Source organism: Melanerpes formicivorus, unplaced genomic scaffold (genome assembly GCF_026170545.1).
Source record: "Melanerpes formicivorus ecotype bairdi unplaced genomic scaffold, bMelFor1.0.p_v2 SCAF_3, whole genome shotgun sequence".
NCBI classification, from domain to species: domain Eukaryota; kingdom Metazoa; phylum Chordata; class Aves; order Piciformes; family Picidae; genus Melanerpes; species Melanerpes formicivorus.
Genome location: NW_027142355.1, coordinates 39,309,164 through 39,324,263, shown reverse-complemented (window position 1 = coordinate 39,324,263; position 15,100 = coordinate 39,309,164). Strand labels below are relative to the sequence as shown.

At 42.6% G+C, this 15,100-nt stretch overlaps 1 protein-coding gene across 1 annotated transcript in view; it reads left to right on the top strand.

Moving 5' to 3' along the window:
• TMTC2 (transmembrane O-mannosyltransferase targeting cadherins 2) overlaps positions 1 to 15,100 on the top strand; it is a 340,813-nt gene that overhangs the window by 259,474 nt on the left and 66,239 nt on the right. The window lies entirely within an intron of this gene.

The window sequence follows — 15,100 nt, the reverse complement described above, 5'->3', positions numbered from 1 at the left end:
TTACATGCAGTAAAACCTTTGGACTAAATAATTACTTAATGGTATTAAAATGATTCTCTTGGATTTTACTGTAATGCAAATATTTGTCTTGAGGTTTGTTAGCTCTCATGCCAGGTGGACTTAGCGTTCTGTTGTATATGTGGGAAGAAAACCCCACAGAGCAGCTTAAGAGCTCCGAAGGAAAAGCTAATGAATTTACAGCCTTTTTACCTAATGCCATAAGTCACAAGGATTTCATAGCCCCTATATTGGATAACATTATATGTTCATATCTAAAAATTACAACTCACTGAGCTACAATTTTCCTCAAAATATATGAGGACATCATAATTCCGTGGTTGAAAAGAATGATTAGTAGCTCAGCTAGTGGAGTTATTGGAGAATGGCCAGTTGTCTGGAGGTTAACTTTGTACTTTTATTTTTTCTTATTATTTGTTTTTCAGAAACAATGTTTAGCTGTTTAGGACTGCAGTGCTTTAGTGTGAAATGTTTTTCATGTCTTCAATTTCGAGGCTCAGGGGAGACCTTATTGCTCTCTACAACTACCTGAAGGGAGGTTGTAGACAGGCAGGGGCTGGTCTCTTCTCCCAGGCAACCAGCACCAGAACAAGAGGACACAGTCTCAAGATGTGCCAGGGGAGGTTCAGACTGGATGTTAGGAAGAAATTCTTCAGAGAGAGAGTGATTGCCCATTGGAATGGGCTGCCCGGGGAGGTGGTGGAATCACCATCATTGGAGGTGTTTAGGAGGAGACTTGATAGGGTGCTTGGTTGCATGGTTTAGTTGATTAGGTGGTGTTGGATGATAGGTTGGACACGATGATCTTGAAGGTCTCTTCCAACCTGGTCTGGTCTGGTCTGGTCTGGTCTATTCTATTCTATTCTATTCTATTCTATTCTATTCTACTCTACTCTACTCTACTCTACTCTACTCTATATGACTTGGGAAATTGCCTTTGTCAATGTGACGTTGGCTAGCTGACCTAGCCCATCTCCTCTTAGCGCAGGAGTTTGGTACCCTGGCATATGAAACTCATCCTTTTCTTAGAGAATTTATTTCCATAACACAAAGGAAAACATATTTTTTTGTAAAAGGCTTTAAAATTGCAGTGCTCCCAGTCCTAAGATAGAAATGGGTCTGTCAAAAATGACAGGGCCAGGTGAAGCCTTGAACATGTGCTGTAATTCATTTTTCCATGTTATGAGCAAACCTAGAAGAGAAAAAATGCTTGGCCATTGGAATGGGCTGCCCAGGGAGGTGGTGGAGTCACCATCACTGGAGGTGTTCAGGAGGAGACTTGATGGGGTGCTTGGTGCCATGGTTTAGTTGATTAGGTGGTGTTGGGTGGTAGGTTGGACACGATGGTCTTGAAGGTCTGTTCCAACCTGGTCTCGTCTCGTCTCTTCTCCTCTTCTCTTCTCTTCTCTTCTCTTCTCTTCTCTTCTCTTCTCTTCTCTTCTCTTCTCTTCTCTTCTCTTCTCTTCTCTTCTCTTCTCTTCTCTTCTCTTCTCTTCTCTTCTCTTCTCTTCTCTTCTTCTCTTCTCTTCTCTTCTCTTCTCTTCTCTTCTCTTCTCTTCTCTTCTCTTCTCTTCTCTTCTCTTCTCCTCTCTTCCTCTTCTCCTCTCTTCTCTTCTCCTCTCTTCCTCTTCTCATCTCTTCTCTTCCTCTTCTCTTCTCTTCTCTTCTCTTCTCTTCTCTTCTCTTCTCTTCTCTTCTCTTCTCTTCTCTTCTCTTCTCTTCTCTTCTCTTCTCTTCTCTTCTCTTCTCTTCTCTTCTCTTCTCTTCTCTTCTCTTCTCTTCTCTTCTCTTCTCTTCTCTTCTCTCTTCTCTTCTCTTCTCTTCTCTTCTCTTCATGCTAAAATAATTTATAAGTAAGTCTCTTTACTTTTTTTCCCCTCTCCCCTACTTCTAGTCTTCTTAAAGAGAAGACTAAGAAACCCTCCTTCCTAGTAACTGTCCTCTCTGCTATCAGGCAGCAGATGGTTGTTATAGCAGCATGGCATTCTGAGAAGCTTTATTTCAATTATAAATAAATCTGTTTTGAAGTTCTGTTTTATCTGTTTTGAGTGAACCTCAGCCCGCAAACCAACCCACACAGCTTGCAGTAGTGCCTGTAATTCCTGAAGTGACTAGGGACTGCCCCATATTGTAACATTTAGTGTGCTGCATCTAGGAATTACAGGCGTTGCTGTATTTCTTCAGAAAAAATTGCAGAGTGTTTTCTTGCATTTTACACGGCACCATACAGCGCTGTTAATCTCCTGTTTTTTACTGGCTTGGAAAATCACCCAAAGTGCTGTAAGAAAAATGTACTTTGGCTTGTAAAATTTCTGTGTAACAGTTCCAAGCCGTATTAAACTCCGCAATAATCACCCCTAGAAAGTTGCCTAAAATCTGAAATATTTTGTTTGAAATGTTTTCTCCAAAGGGAGTTGTGGATACAGCAGACACAGACATGATAGAGACTGGTAGTGTTTTGGATTAGAATAAAAGAAGCAGGATTGTGACATTCAAGTATCAACTCTGGAGTTAAATAATTGGTTTTTTTTTTCCTTTTTAAGTTTCAAAATACACCCTCCTCAGTGGTTGGCCATCTTTTTGCCTGCAGTTGTTTGTTGCATATATACTCCTGAGAAAGAGAAGGCCTGAGAGGTGTCCTGCCATTTTTGGTTAGGCGTTATATTATTCATCCCCACTCTCAAATACCCTGCTGCATTCAATAATCAGTGTAGTCCTTGAGAGTCATCTCAAAATAAAGATGAATAACAGCATAGGAATAAAAGGAAGGGAGGAAGAACAGAAAGAAATGGGACAGCAGGGGGAAAGGGAAGCACAGTGCAGTGATGAAGAGACCAATTCAGCATTTACTATTTCTGTAATCACTTATTTTTGATGTTCCAGCAATGGGAAGAAAGCAGGGATGAGCTAGAACGCTCAGGATGTCAAAAGAATCGTGACTGTTTTGAAGACATAGCAATTGAAATGCTCTGTGTTAAATATAGGTGTCATTTTCTGGAATAGTTGATATTTTAGCAATCAAGTCCTTTAAAAGAAGGAAATATATTTTTGGCAATACTTCTTGTGAGAATAAGTAAATGCCTGCACATGGAGACATCTTTAATTTATTAAAAGGCATTTTCTGAATGAGTCAAATTAATTAGACCAGCGAAGCTGCTCGATACTTCATTTTGGGAGACTTAAATCTCTTGACTGTTAGTGTTGCTTCTAGGAAGAATTTTTGAATGGAAATTGGATATTTCAGTTAAAGTCTCACCATAACACTGTGGAAATGCCATGGAGAAGGCCCTTCCTAAGAAACCAAGTTGATTGAAGCAATAGCCGTTGCTGCTTTTATGTCATGTGTTTGGTTTGTCTTTGGAGCCTGACACAGACACCGCGGTTTTTCTTGCCACTTGAAATCCCCTTGAGGGCTAAAAGCGATCCAGGCGCAAGTCTGGGTTTAGATCTGAGATTTGAAACAATGTCAGAAGTTGTTTCCATTTTTGTTTACAAGCAATTTGTTTGTAGGGGCTGGGAGGAGCAGGTTTCCTTCTTCAGCATGGAAGGTCGTGTTTAATGACTTCAGAACCCTGTGCCCTCTGTTGTTGTTTTCCCCCTGTTTGGCTATCTGGTGTATCTGGAGCATTAACACCTCCAGGCTGAGAGGCAGGATTTCCGAACTACAGAAATCTCAATAGCTGACATCTCCTGAGCTTGTATTTCTTCTGTGGCTGGCTACATGCCATAAGTATTGCATCCATAGATATACTTTACAGCCCCCTTAGGACACATGCTTGGCTGCAAGCCAAATGCAACAGAATTAATTGTAAAGCAGAGTATTTTCATTTTAATGTAACATATCCGTCTAACTACTTGGCAATTTACTCTGGAACAGGTATTTAGGCACATAACCCCTCACTAACCTCCTTTAGGGATCTCATCTTTTGTATCTTGTTTCTTAACTTCCTGTGGACAGGAAAAGGAGGGGCCCTAAATTTCTCGCTTCACTCAACATAAATTTAAAGCTTGTTGTAGGAAACATCACCAACACAGGATGAACTGCTTTTGTGAAAGAGAGAGATCTCTTTGATTTGCTACGTGGTTGGCTAGAGCCACCAGCCCCCTGTAATTACTGTCTGTGTTGTACTTCTGTCAGTAATCATAGAAATAAAAAGAATAAAAAATGCATGATATAGCCAAATTCAACTTAGAAGAAACTGATAGGACTCTGAAAACAGTTATGTGGAGACAGTAGATTTATAGCCTACTGACTGGCCAGTGAAATATGAGTAGATATTAATACACTACTTTATCAAAAAATATAAAATGTGGCTTAAGACTGAATGGAAAAGAAAATGCCTGACATGGACATTTATTTATGCTGGGGGACAGGAGTTGATCTGCTGGAGGGTAGAGAGGCTTTGCAGAGGGACCTCAACAGGCTGGACAGATGGGCAGAGTCCAACGGCAGGAGATTGAACACATCCAAGTGCCGGGTTCTGCACATCGGCCACAACAACCCCATGCAGTGCTACAGGCTGGGGTCAGAGTGGCTGGAGAGCAGCCAGGCAGAGAGGGACCTGGGGGTACTGGTTGATAGTAGGCTGAACATGAGCCTTCAGTGTGCCCAGGCAGCCAAGAGTGCCAAGGGCATCCTGGCCTGCATCAAGAACAGTGTGGCCAGCAGGAGCAGGGAGGTCATTCTGCCCCTGTACACTGCACTGGTTAGGCCACACCTCAAGTCCTGTGTCCAGTTCTGGGCCCCTCAGTTTAGGAAGGAGATTGACTTGCTGGAATGGGTCCAGAGAAGGGCAACGAAGTTGGTGAGGGGTTTGGAACACAAGCCCTATGAGGAGAGGCTGAGGGAGCTGGGGTTGCTTAGCCTGGAGAGGAGGAGACTCAGGGGTGACCTTACTGCTCTCTACAACTACCTGAAGGGAGGTTGTAGGCAGGGTTGGTCTCTTCTCCCAGGCAACCAGCACCAGAACAAGAGGACACAGTCTCAGGCTGCACCAGGGGAGGTTCAGGTTGGATGTTAGGAAGAAGTTCTATACAGAGAGAGTGATTGCCCATTGGAATGGGCTGCCTGGGGAGGTGGTGGAGTCGCCGTCATTGGAGGTGTTCAGGAGGAGACTTGATGGGGTGCTTGGTGCCATGGTTTAGTTGTTTAGGTGGGTTGGATTGGTTGATGGGTTGGATGTGATGATCTTGAAGGTCTCTTCCAACCTGGTTGTTTATTATTATTATTATTATTATTATTATTATTATTATTATTATTATTATTATTATTCCACATTTCATTGCATATTCTTGATATAAAATGTCCGAACTCTTAATGACCAAGATGAACATTTCAGTATGGATCTACACAGTAAATACATCACAAGGTATACAATAAGATCTGTTCTTTAAAAGTTTGCTTAAGACTGTACAATGTTTGTCTTGGTGTTAATAGTGATGAAGCATGAAGTAAATTCCTTTCAGGCTTCAAGCTGCCCTAAAAGAAAGGCCTAAAATTAGTCATTTAAAAAACCAAGCCAAACCAAACCAAAATGGTGGAAAAAACCTTACAAGGAAAAGGAAATTTTATGCCTGCATTCTTTCCTATATAATTTTGGATGCTTTAATTAAACAATATTATTATTTTTTTTCAATATGGCACTCAGATGCCAGCAAAATGGATATCAGATACCTGTAATATATCACTGATTAATCAGATACATTTTGCTTTACTTGAAGAAAATAGCACCTTCAATGACTCTGAATTGTGCCCCTACCCGCTAAAGTTATGAGCTGTGCTTTAAATTCTTACAGATATGGATAAGCATGTCACATTCAAAAATACTTCAGCTTCAGTCCCACCAAAGGCAATGGGTAGTGCTTAAATCTCAGCTGCAAGGTTGTCATACCATTATTTACACCTGTACATGTAGACTCAAGCACCTGGTTTATCTTACTATTCAAAAATAAACTTGGCCCATTGGTAGAATCTGTCAGGCTAGTAGATGAATTTTTAGGTAACAAAACTCCACTTAATATATATTTAGATGGAAATGAACCACCTCAAGGTCCAAGTAAAGGATTAAGCTAAAACAAGACATTGCATTTTATGGACCATACCAGGACTTACTTGTTAAAAATAATATACTGAGTTAGAGAATCAGTATGCAGAGACTCAGGTACTATGCTATGGTTCAGTAGTCATGAGGTCTGTGGTGACAGGTTGGACTTGATGATCTTTGAGGTCTCTTCCAACCCTGGTGATTCTGTGATTCTGTGATTGTAATAAAGAGGCAAGATTTACCTCTTTGCTGCAATGGAAGAATCGAGGCTGAGACAAACATCAGACCTTTGATGTGAATAATGTAAGTCTCATGTATTTCAGTGGGACTAGCATTTCACATGGAAACTATGATACAAGATAGTCACATTATAATTCTAAGTGAAGAGTTGCAGAAATAAAAGCAAATTAAGGGAGAAAGGAATGGTTTAGCTGCTAAATACCAGACACTGAAGTTATTCTTCAGTATTAATATTTAGAGGAAGAGCTTGCATATCTCAGTAACCACATGGTAAGATGAAACTGTCTAGTTGCTGTTTTATTAGTCCAGATAAGTAAAACCTTTGAAGGCTTTATGACTGTTAGACTCATTATCACACCAGGGCCATGAGGATGATCAGAGGGCTGGAGCACCTCTCCTATGAGGACAGACTGAAAGAGTTGGGGCTGTTCACTCTGGAGAAAAGACGGCTCTGAGGTGACCTTATTGTGGCCTTCCGGTATCTGAAGGGGGCCTACAGGAAGGCTGGGGAGGGATTTCTTAGGATCTCAGGTAGTGATAGGACTAGGGGGAATGGAATGAAGCTGGAGGTGGGGAGATTCAGGCTGGATTTGAGGAAGAAGTTCTTCACCATGAGAGTGGTGAAGCCCTGGAATGTGTTGTCCAGGGAGGTGGTTGAGGCCCCATCCGTGGAGGTGTTTAAGACCAGGCTGGATGAGGCTCCATCCAGCCTGATGTAGTGTGGGGTGTCCCTGCCCATGGCAGGGGGGTTGGAACCTGATGATCCTTGTGATCCCTTCCAACCCTGACTGATACTATGATTCTATGATTCTATAAATTACATTTTGCCTATTCTGTCACAACTTTTGTAAGACAAAAGAAACTCATTATGAAAAAGAGAAGCGTCTGGAATACCTTTGTGAAGTGGAGTCATAGGTTCAGTTCATACCTTTTTACTATGCTTCTGTAGTCTCTCTGTGACTTCAAAATGTCCCAGAGAATACTACAAATAATATATTTTCTGTATTCAGTGTCCACAATTTAATCAGTCTTCCATGAGAAATCCTTTCATAATTAACTGTCTTTTGTTAAAAATGTGAATGCTTGGGGGAAAAAAAAAGTTAGAGCAGATGTGGGGAATGACAATCAATTGCATTTGTGACACAAACTGAGTTTCTTATACAATCACATTATTACCAGTTAAAGCAAGTAACACTGCGTTGAAGAGTGAAATCTCTACCGGCTATGCCCTTGCAGGTTTTGAAGAGTGATGAATATTTACCAAATATAACATTGATTTTAAAAGACCACCTGATTTGTTGAACAGCTTGCTGGCTACTACCATAGTTTCCACAAGACAGTTATTCAGAGCTGCTCAGCTGTATTAATCTTTCCCAGTTTTACTATCATCTCAGGGTCCTTGGGCCTCCAGCAGCCCCAAGTACAACAGCTGCCTCAACAGGCATTTGGCACAGTTTGTCAGCAGAGTGAGGGGGGAAAAAATGAAGTTGATATAAAATAGGTAGTTTTGTCCTAAGGTTTTTAAAATATTTTCAGGATAATTACAGAATCTTCTACTAATGCATCAACTCTCCTTATTGCTGTCCTGGTTGTAGCCAGGAGGGGGTTGGTCTCTTCTCCCAGGCAATTGGCACCAGAACAAGAGGACACAGTCTCAGGCTGCTCCAGGGGAGGTTTAGGCTTGAGGTGAGGAGAAAGTTCTTCACTGAGAGAGTTGTTAGCCCTTGGAATGTGCTGCCCAGGGAGGTGGTGGAGTCACCACCCCTAGAGGTGTTCAAGAGGGGATTGGACGTGGCACTTGGTGCCATGGTTTAGTCATGAGGTCCTGGGTGACAGGTTGGACTTGACGATCTTTGAGGTCTCGTCCAACCTTGGTGATTCTGTGATTCATTTGTTGTGTCTGACCATATGAGCAAGGTTGGATTCATTCTCCTGATCTCTAGGGAAGAAGCAACCAAACTAATAAAAAAAAAAGCCCCTTATAGTCAGTTTCTACAAAGAACTGGCCTTAAAAATCAAGCTGCTGAATTTGTAGTAAACAACAAACAAAAACCCAACAACCCCCCCCACCACCTTTTTGGCTTCCACAACTTTAAGCAACCAGCTGTTCTGCTTTGAAATCTCCACGGCTGTGGAGAGTGGAGTATATCTGAAATCTAGGACAACTGTTGTGCCAGGTAAGAGCCATGTGTCATGTGCCTTCACTTTTCCCCCTGTGAATTTGCTGGTGTTGCTGGAAGGTGATAATCGCTGAATCATTTCATTGTGCACAATTCATCTTTATTTAGCTGCAGGGGTGTGAAAAAATGAATTTTCCTTGGTTAATGGGAAACTACTGAAAGTTTGTCCTCTTTTTAAGCTGTAGAGAAAGGTCCAGTAAGGGGAATATCGCCACATGTGTCAAGAACTTAATTGTCAGTAGAGGAACCTCCTGGACAGCACATGTCTGGCTGTGTAGTTTTCCCAGCAAGTGTTAGGGTAATGGAAGGCCCCCTTGACAACCAGAGCTTGTGATTTTGAGGCTGCTTCCAGCTGCCTGTAGAAGGCCTTATCAGCTTACTCATCCTGAAGTGGCCTGTAGTAAACACCCACAACAGTGTCACCCACAACATTAGTCTGCCCCTTAATCCTTACACACAAGCTCTCAGCTTGCTCTTCATCCTTTATTAGAGTATCTTCACTTTGGGTTTTGTGTTTTTTTTCCCCCCCACCCAGCAATGAGCTGGTCATTTATTGTTTTGTGACTTTTGACTTGGTCTCCACACTCAAAGGCCATAATGTGCCAGTGAGTCTGGTCAGAGGATCTCCATTAGGGCTTGGGCTAGGACCACCCAGTCATGTCTCCTGAGCAAACCAGTAGCTGTAGGATTTTCATTAACTTCTGACCTGGACTGGATGTGAACTAGTGCTCAACAGGTGAAAGGTTATTTTGCATCCTGTTCCTAATCCTCAGAGCCATCAAGTCCTTCCATTAAAGCCTTGTGAATAAGCTTTTTATTCTTTAAATAAGTCTGCTCCCATGCAGTTGTAAGCTTAGATGTCTGGCTTTGTAAAACTGCCAAAGCATGTGATTGTACATACACAACTGCACACCCTGCTGCTAGAAATTGGGAGGCTTCCAGGGGCATTCAATGCCTGCATTTGTATAGGTCAATACACAAAATGCCTTCCTGCCCCAAATCAATATTTTTCAGCTGTTTAAACAATTATTTGGTTTTACTTTAAAATTTAGAATTTTACTCCATTATGCCACATGTTTCAAAGCATAAGGGAAAACATAGAGTGGGAAGGGATAATGACAGGGATTGCCATCTTAATCTAACTACACAGGGTGTACATTCTGTTCTGATAGTTAAGATAGACATTTGATAGTTGAAAGAAGCTATTAAGTGCTTAATTTTAATGGTGGAAAAAGCCTGATTCTGTCAAGTGATTGGATTTTTATCTCATTTACACTGAAGCAATGTGTTTCAAATCTATGCTGAGTTGTTGATGGTTTAGAAGCAGAGAGTCAGCACCAGAACGGGCATTTTAGACGGTGTGGTGCGAGGTTCCTCAAAGCCTCCTTCTGCAATAAAATGAGGGTTTGGATTGTTTGGGGGGTTTTGTTTGTTTGTTCTTAATGTAAGATGTGCAAATATGAAAGTGATGGTCAGCATGAGCATGATTAGTTTTTGGAGCAAACTAATCATTTTTGCATTGGAGCAAACTAATCGAACTAATTTTGGAGCTGTGCTGATCTTCAGTGGTCAGATAATTTTATTTCTTGGGTGGCATTGCAGCATGGTAGGGGTTGAAAGGGACTTCTGGAGATCATCTGGTCCAAACCCTCTGCTAAAGCAGTTTCTCCTAGGGCAGGATGCGCAGGATTGCATTCAGACATGTTTGGAATATCTCTAATGAAGGAGACTCCACAGCTGCTCTGGTCAACCTGTTCCAGTCCTCTGGCACCCTCAAAGAACAAAATGTTTTTCATATGATCAAATGGAACTTGCTGTGTTCAGGTTTTTGTCTGTTGCCCATTGTCCTATCACTGGGGACCACTGAAAAGTGTCTGGCCCTATTCTCTTGACAGCCACCCTTTAGATATTTAGGTGTTGATAAGATCTCCTTTTAGTCTCCTCCAGGCTAAATAGAACCAGTTCTCTCAGCCTTTCCTAGTAAGACACATGCTCCAGACCTCAAACCATCTTTATAGCCTTCCACTGGACTCTGCAGTAGTTCCTTGTCTCTTTTAAACTGTGGAGCCCAGAACTCAAGAGAGTACTCCAGATGTGGCCTCACCAGGGCAGAGTAGAGGGGTCAGATCTGCTCATTATACTCTCCTTAATGCACCCCAGGATATCATTGACCTTCTTGGCTGTGAGGGCACATTGCTGGCTCTTGGTTATCTTGTCCACCAGGACTCCCAAGTTACTCTCCACAGGGCTGTAAAATTATAATGTAAGGTTTTCTCCTCTTTATCTGTTCATGAGTATTCTAGCCTGTGAATAGCACAGTCATTCCTTTGATGCTATGTATGCTGGCACCCGTCATCATTATGTACACACGGTCTCCTGACTGGCCTGAACTTGAGTGCCATATGCTGTTTGAGAAATGCCAGAGAGGAGAGCAGTTGTGTGTTTTTGGTGACCTCAGTAAATAAAAAGTAATCATGCTGGTGGACAAAAAGCTCAACATGAGCTCTCAATGTGCACTTGCAGCCCGCAAAGCCAATCGGATCCTGGGCTGCATCAGGAGAAGTGTGGCCAGCAGGTCGAGGGAGGTGATCCTCCCCCTCTACTCAGCCCTGGTGAGACCCCACCTGGAGTACTGTGTCCAGTTCTGGAGCCCCTATTACAAGAGGGATGTGGAGGTGCTGGAAGGTGTCCAGAGAAGGGCCACAAGGGTGATCAGAGGGCTGGAGCACCTCTCCTATGAGGACAGACTGAAGGAGTTGGGGCTGTTCAGTCTGGAGAAGAGAAGGCTCCGAGGTGACCTCATTGTGGCCTTCCAGTATCTGAAGGGGGCCTACAGGAAGGCTGGGGAAGGACTTCTCAGGATCTCAGGTAGTGCTAGGACTAGGGGGAATGGAATGAAGCTGGAGGTGGGGAGATTCAGGCTAGATGTGAGGAGGAGGTTCTTCCCCATGAGAGTGGTGAAACCCTGGAATGGGTTGTCCAGGGAGGTGGTCGAGGCCCCGTCCCTGGAGGTGTTTAAGAGCAGGCTGGATGAGGCTCTGGCCAGGCTGATCTAGTGTGGGGTGTCCCTGCCCATGGCAGGGGGGTTGGAACTAGATGATCCTTGTGGTCCCTTCCAACCCTGAATAAAACTATGAAACTATGAAACTATGTTTGACAAATGTTTGTGGCCTTACAGTCATACTTGTATAGGCAGAAGCCACCTATTTTGTGATTGTATGCAATGAAGCGTCCCTTTTACGTTCTAGACAGACACAGAGACAGTGCAACCAGTTAAAACTAATGGTGTTAGCCTATTGAGAAAGGCTGTGATGCAAAAATATGTATATTGTTAATTCTGCCACTATTAGCAATACATATGCTTGGTTACTGCCATTTTGAAGTCTGAAGGCTGAACTTACATATGTCATGGTAACTTATGTCAGACCAAAAATGCCAACTTTGGATTTGAACGTGCAAGAGTCAGTGTTGAAGTATCATATTCTCCCCCACCCCTTATTTTAATTTGAATAATTATTTTATACTGACACAAATCTATGTTGTATTTTCAGCTGGAGATTGTTTTTGTCTTCCCTTTGCGTTCTCCACTATGGTTGTATTAAACAACTAAACAACCAAAAAAATAAACCACCAAAAAAACCCCCACAAACAAACAAACAATAAACACACACACAAACCACAGACCACAAAAAAAAAAAACCCAACTACACATAAAAAGGTGTTTTCTCTATAAATGTGTCTTTACTGCGCTATCAGATGAGGAAAAAGCAGTCTGGGGTACATAGAACTACAATTTCTCTGAGCAACATGTTTTAGTGCCTCCCCATCCTCACAGTGAAGGGCTTCTAGATCTGCCTTCTTTCAGTTTAAAGCTATTACCTCATGTCCTTGTAAAAAGTCCCTCTCCAGGTTTCTTGTAGGCCCCTTTAAGTACTGGAAGGCTCCTATAAGATCTCCACAAAGCTTTCTCTTCTCCAGGCTGAGCAACCCAAACACTCTCAACCTGTCCTCATAGGAGAGTTGTTCCAGGCCCCTGAGCATCTTCATGGCCCTCCTGTAGACGCACCAGAGGTCCATATTCTTCTCATATTAGGGCCCATGTGCTAAATGCAGTGCTCAAAGTGGGATCCTGACACCATGGGCTAGAATGGGAGAATCACATCCCTTATCCTCCTGGTCATGCTTTTTTGACCTTGTTGAGCCTGATCTTGAATATCTCCAGGAGTGGAGCCTCAACTACCTCTCTGGGTAGCCTGTTTCTGTGTCACACTGCCTTCATGGTAAAGAACTTGTTCCTAACATCAAATCTAATTCTACTCTTCTCTAATTTCAAACCATTGCCACTCATCCTATCCCTTCAGGCCTCTGTAAACAGTCCCTTTGCAGCCTTCTTGTAGACCCCTTCAATTAAGTGAAAGGCTGTGTAGATATGGTTTTAAGGTGTACAGCTCTACCAAAGAAAGTTTACTAAATAATGATGCTAAACTCTTCTCTCCAATGAGCATTCACTTTGTGAAACTGGAATATTGTAAATATTAAGTCTGCTTGCATCTCTGTAAGGATGATCTCTTGGAAATAGCAGCTCGAGGGAGGTGATTCTCCCCTTCTACTCTGCTCTGCCTCTGCTGAGACCCCACCTGAAGTAGTGTGTCTAGTTCTGGAGTTCCTACTGCTGGAAGGCTCTGGAAGTGCTGGAACACGTCCGGAGAAGGGCCACCAGGATGGTCAGAGGGCTGGAGCTCCTCTCCTATGAAGACAGACTGAGGGAGTTGGGGGCTGTTCAGTCTGGAGAAGAGAAGGCTCTGAGGAGACCTTATCATGGCCTTCCAGTATCTGAAGGGGGGCTACAAGAAAGCTGGAAAGGGACTTTTTAGGGTGTCAGGGAGTGATAGGACTAGGGGGAATGGAACAAAACTAGAAATGGGTAGATTCAGATTGGATGTTAGGAAGAAGTTCCTTCCCATGAGGGTGTTAAGACACTGGAACAGGTTGCACAGTTTGGTGGTAGAAGCCTCATCCCTGGAGGTTTTTAAGGCCAGGCTGGATGTGACAACCCGATCTAGTGTGAGAGGGGTTGGAACTAGATGATCCTTGAGGTCCCTTCCAACCCTAACAGTTCTATGATTCTATGAAACACAGCCTGTGTGTTGGTTTTGATGGATTGTGGTCTTGATATCGTTGTTAGTGTGCTGCAAAACTTCTTTCTCTCTCTCTTTTATTGCATCTAAGGCCCTTGAGGAAGATACTAACAATCTGGAGCATCTGTAATCATGAACAGACCCTGGTATTGTTCCTGTGTTAAGTTGTGGGATAGTGCAAGATGCGTGGTATCTCTGTTTCCAGACCACAAAAACTTGAGAAAGCCTCTTTAGTGATATCAATGAAATAGCACTCAAAGGAGCCTTGAGCGCTGCAGACCGTGATGCCTTTCTTCCAGAGAGGTTAAGCCTACCTGTTCTTTATTCCAGACACCCTCTATTTTATAACACAAACCACAGCAACTAATTTTGTGGGAGTAGGGATAAACAGGTCACAGGTATCCCACTGAAGAGCTGGTGGTGATTTGTGTTTGGCAATATCACTGTTTTCTTCATGAAAAGAGTAATGAACAGTAATGGATCTGCTTTGGCACTTGTATACCTTAATGCAGCTTCAGTGGCTCAGTGATTTCAGTGATGAGAAAATCTGTGGTTTAGAACCAGGTCTCTTCTTTTTACTATCATTTCTTTAGTTTGGTTTTTGTTTCTGACCATCTTTTCATACCACTGAACCTTGTCTTTAACATTTACATTTTCTGTTTCAGCTATGTTTTATGGTTGACAGAAATTATTTCTGATTTAATCTTACTTCCTACATTAAAATCCAAAATACTTTCTGTTTGTGTACCTTTGTTTGTGGTGACTTTACTGTTGGCTGTTGTATATAGTGTTATTTAGGACACAAGGAAACGGAATGAAGCTGTTATCAGGGGAAGTTCAGTCTGGAAAAGATTCTTCATTGAGAAGGGTGGTCAGTCCCTGGCACAGGCTCTCCAGGCAATTAAATGATCAGGGCACCATGCCTCCTAGAGTTTAAGTAGCATCTGGAAAACGTTCTTAGTCATATGGCTTAGTTTAAGGTAGGTCACTGAGGAGCACGGAGTTGGACTTGGACTCTGTGACCTTTATGGGTCCCTTCCAAGTTAAAATTTTCTGTGATTCGATGATTTGAGAGAAACAAAGCATTTCTTTCTTTCTTTTTTTTGATTTTTAATTCTATAAATTCTCTCTCTTAATTTATTTTTCCCCCTTTAGTGAGGCACCACCTGGAATATTGTTCTGGGCTCTCCAGTTCAAGAGGGACAGGGATCTGCTTGAGAGAGTCCAAGGCAGGGCTACAAGGCTGTAGCACTGCCTTATGAGGAAAGGCTGAGAGACGTGGGGCTGTTTAGCCTGGAGAGGAGAAGGCCAAGTGGGATCTAATAAATATGTATAAGTAGGTGAGGGCTGGGTGTCAGGAAGGCAGGCACAGACTCTTCTCACTTGTGCCCTGGGATAATACAAATGGCAATGGATATAAACTACAGCACAGGAAGTTCCGCCTCAATACGAGGAAGAATTTGTTTCCTGTAAGGATCAC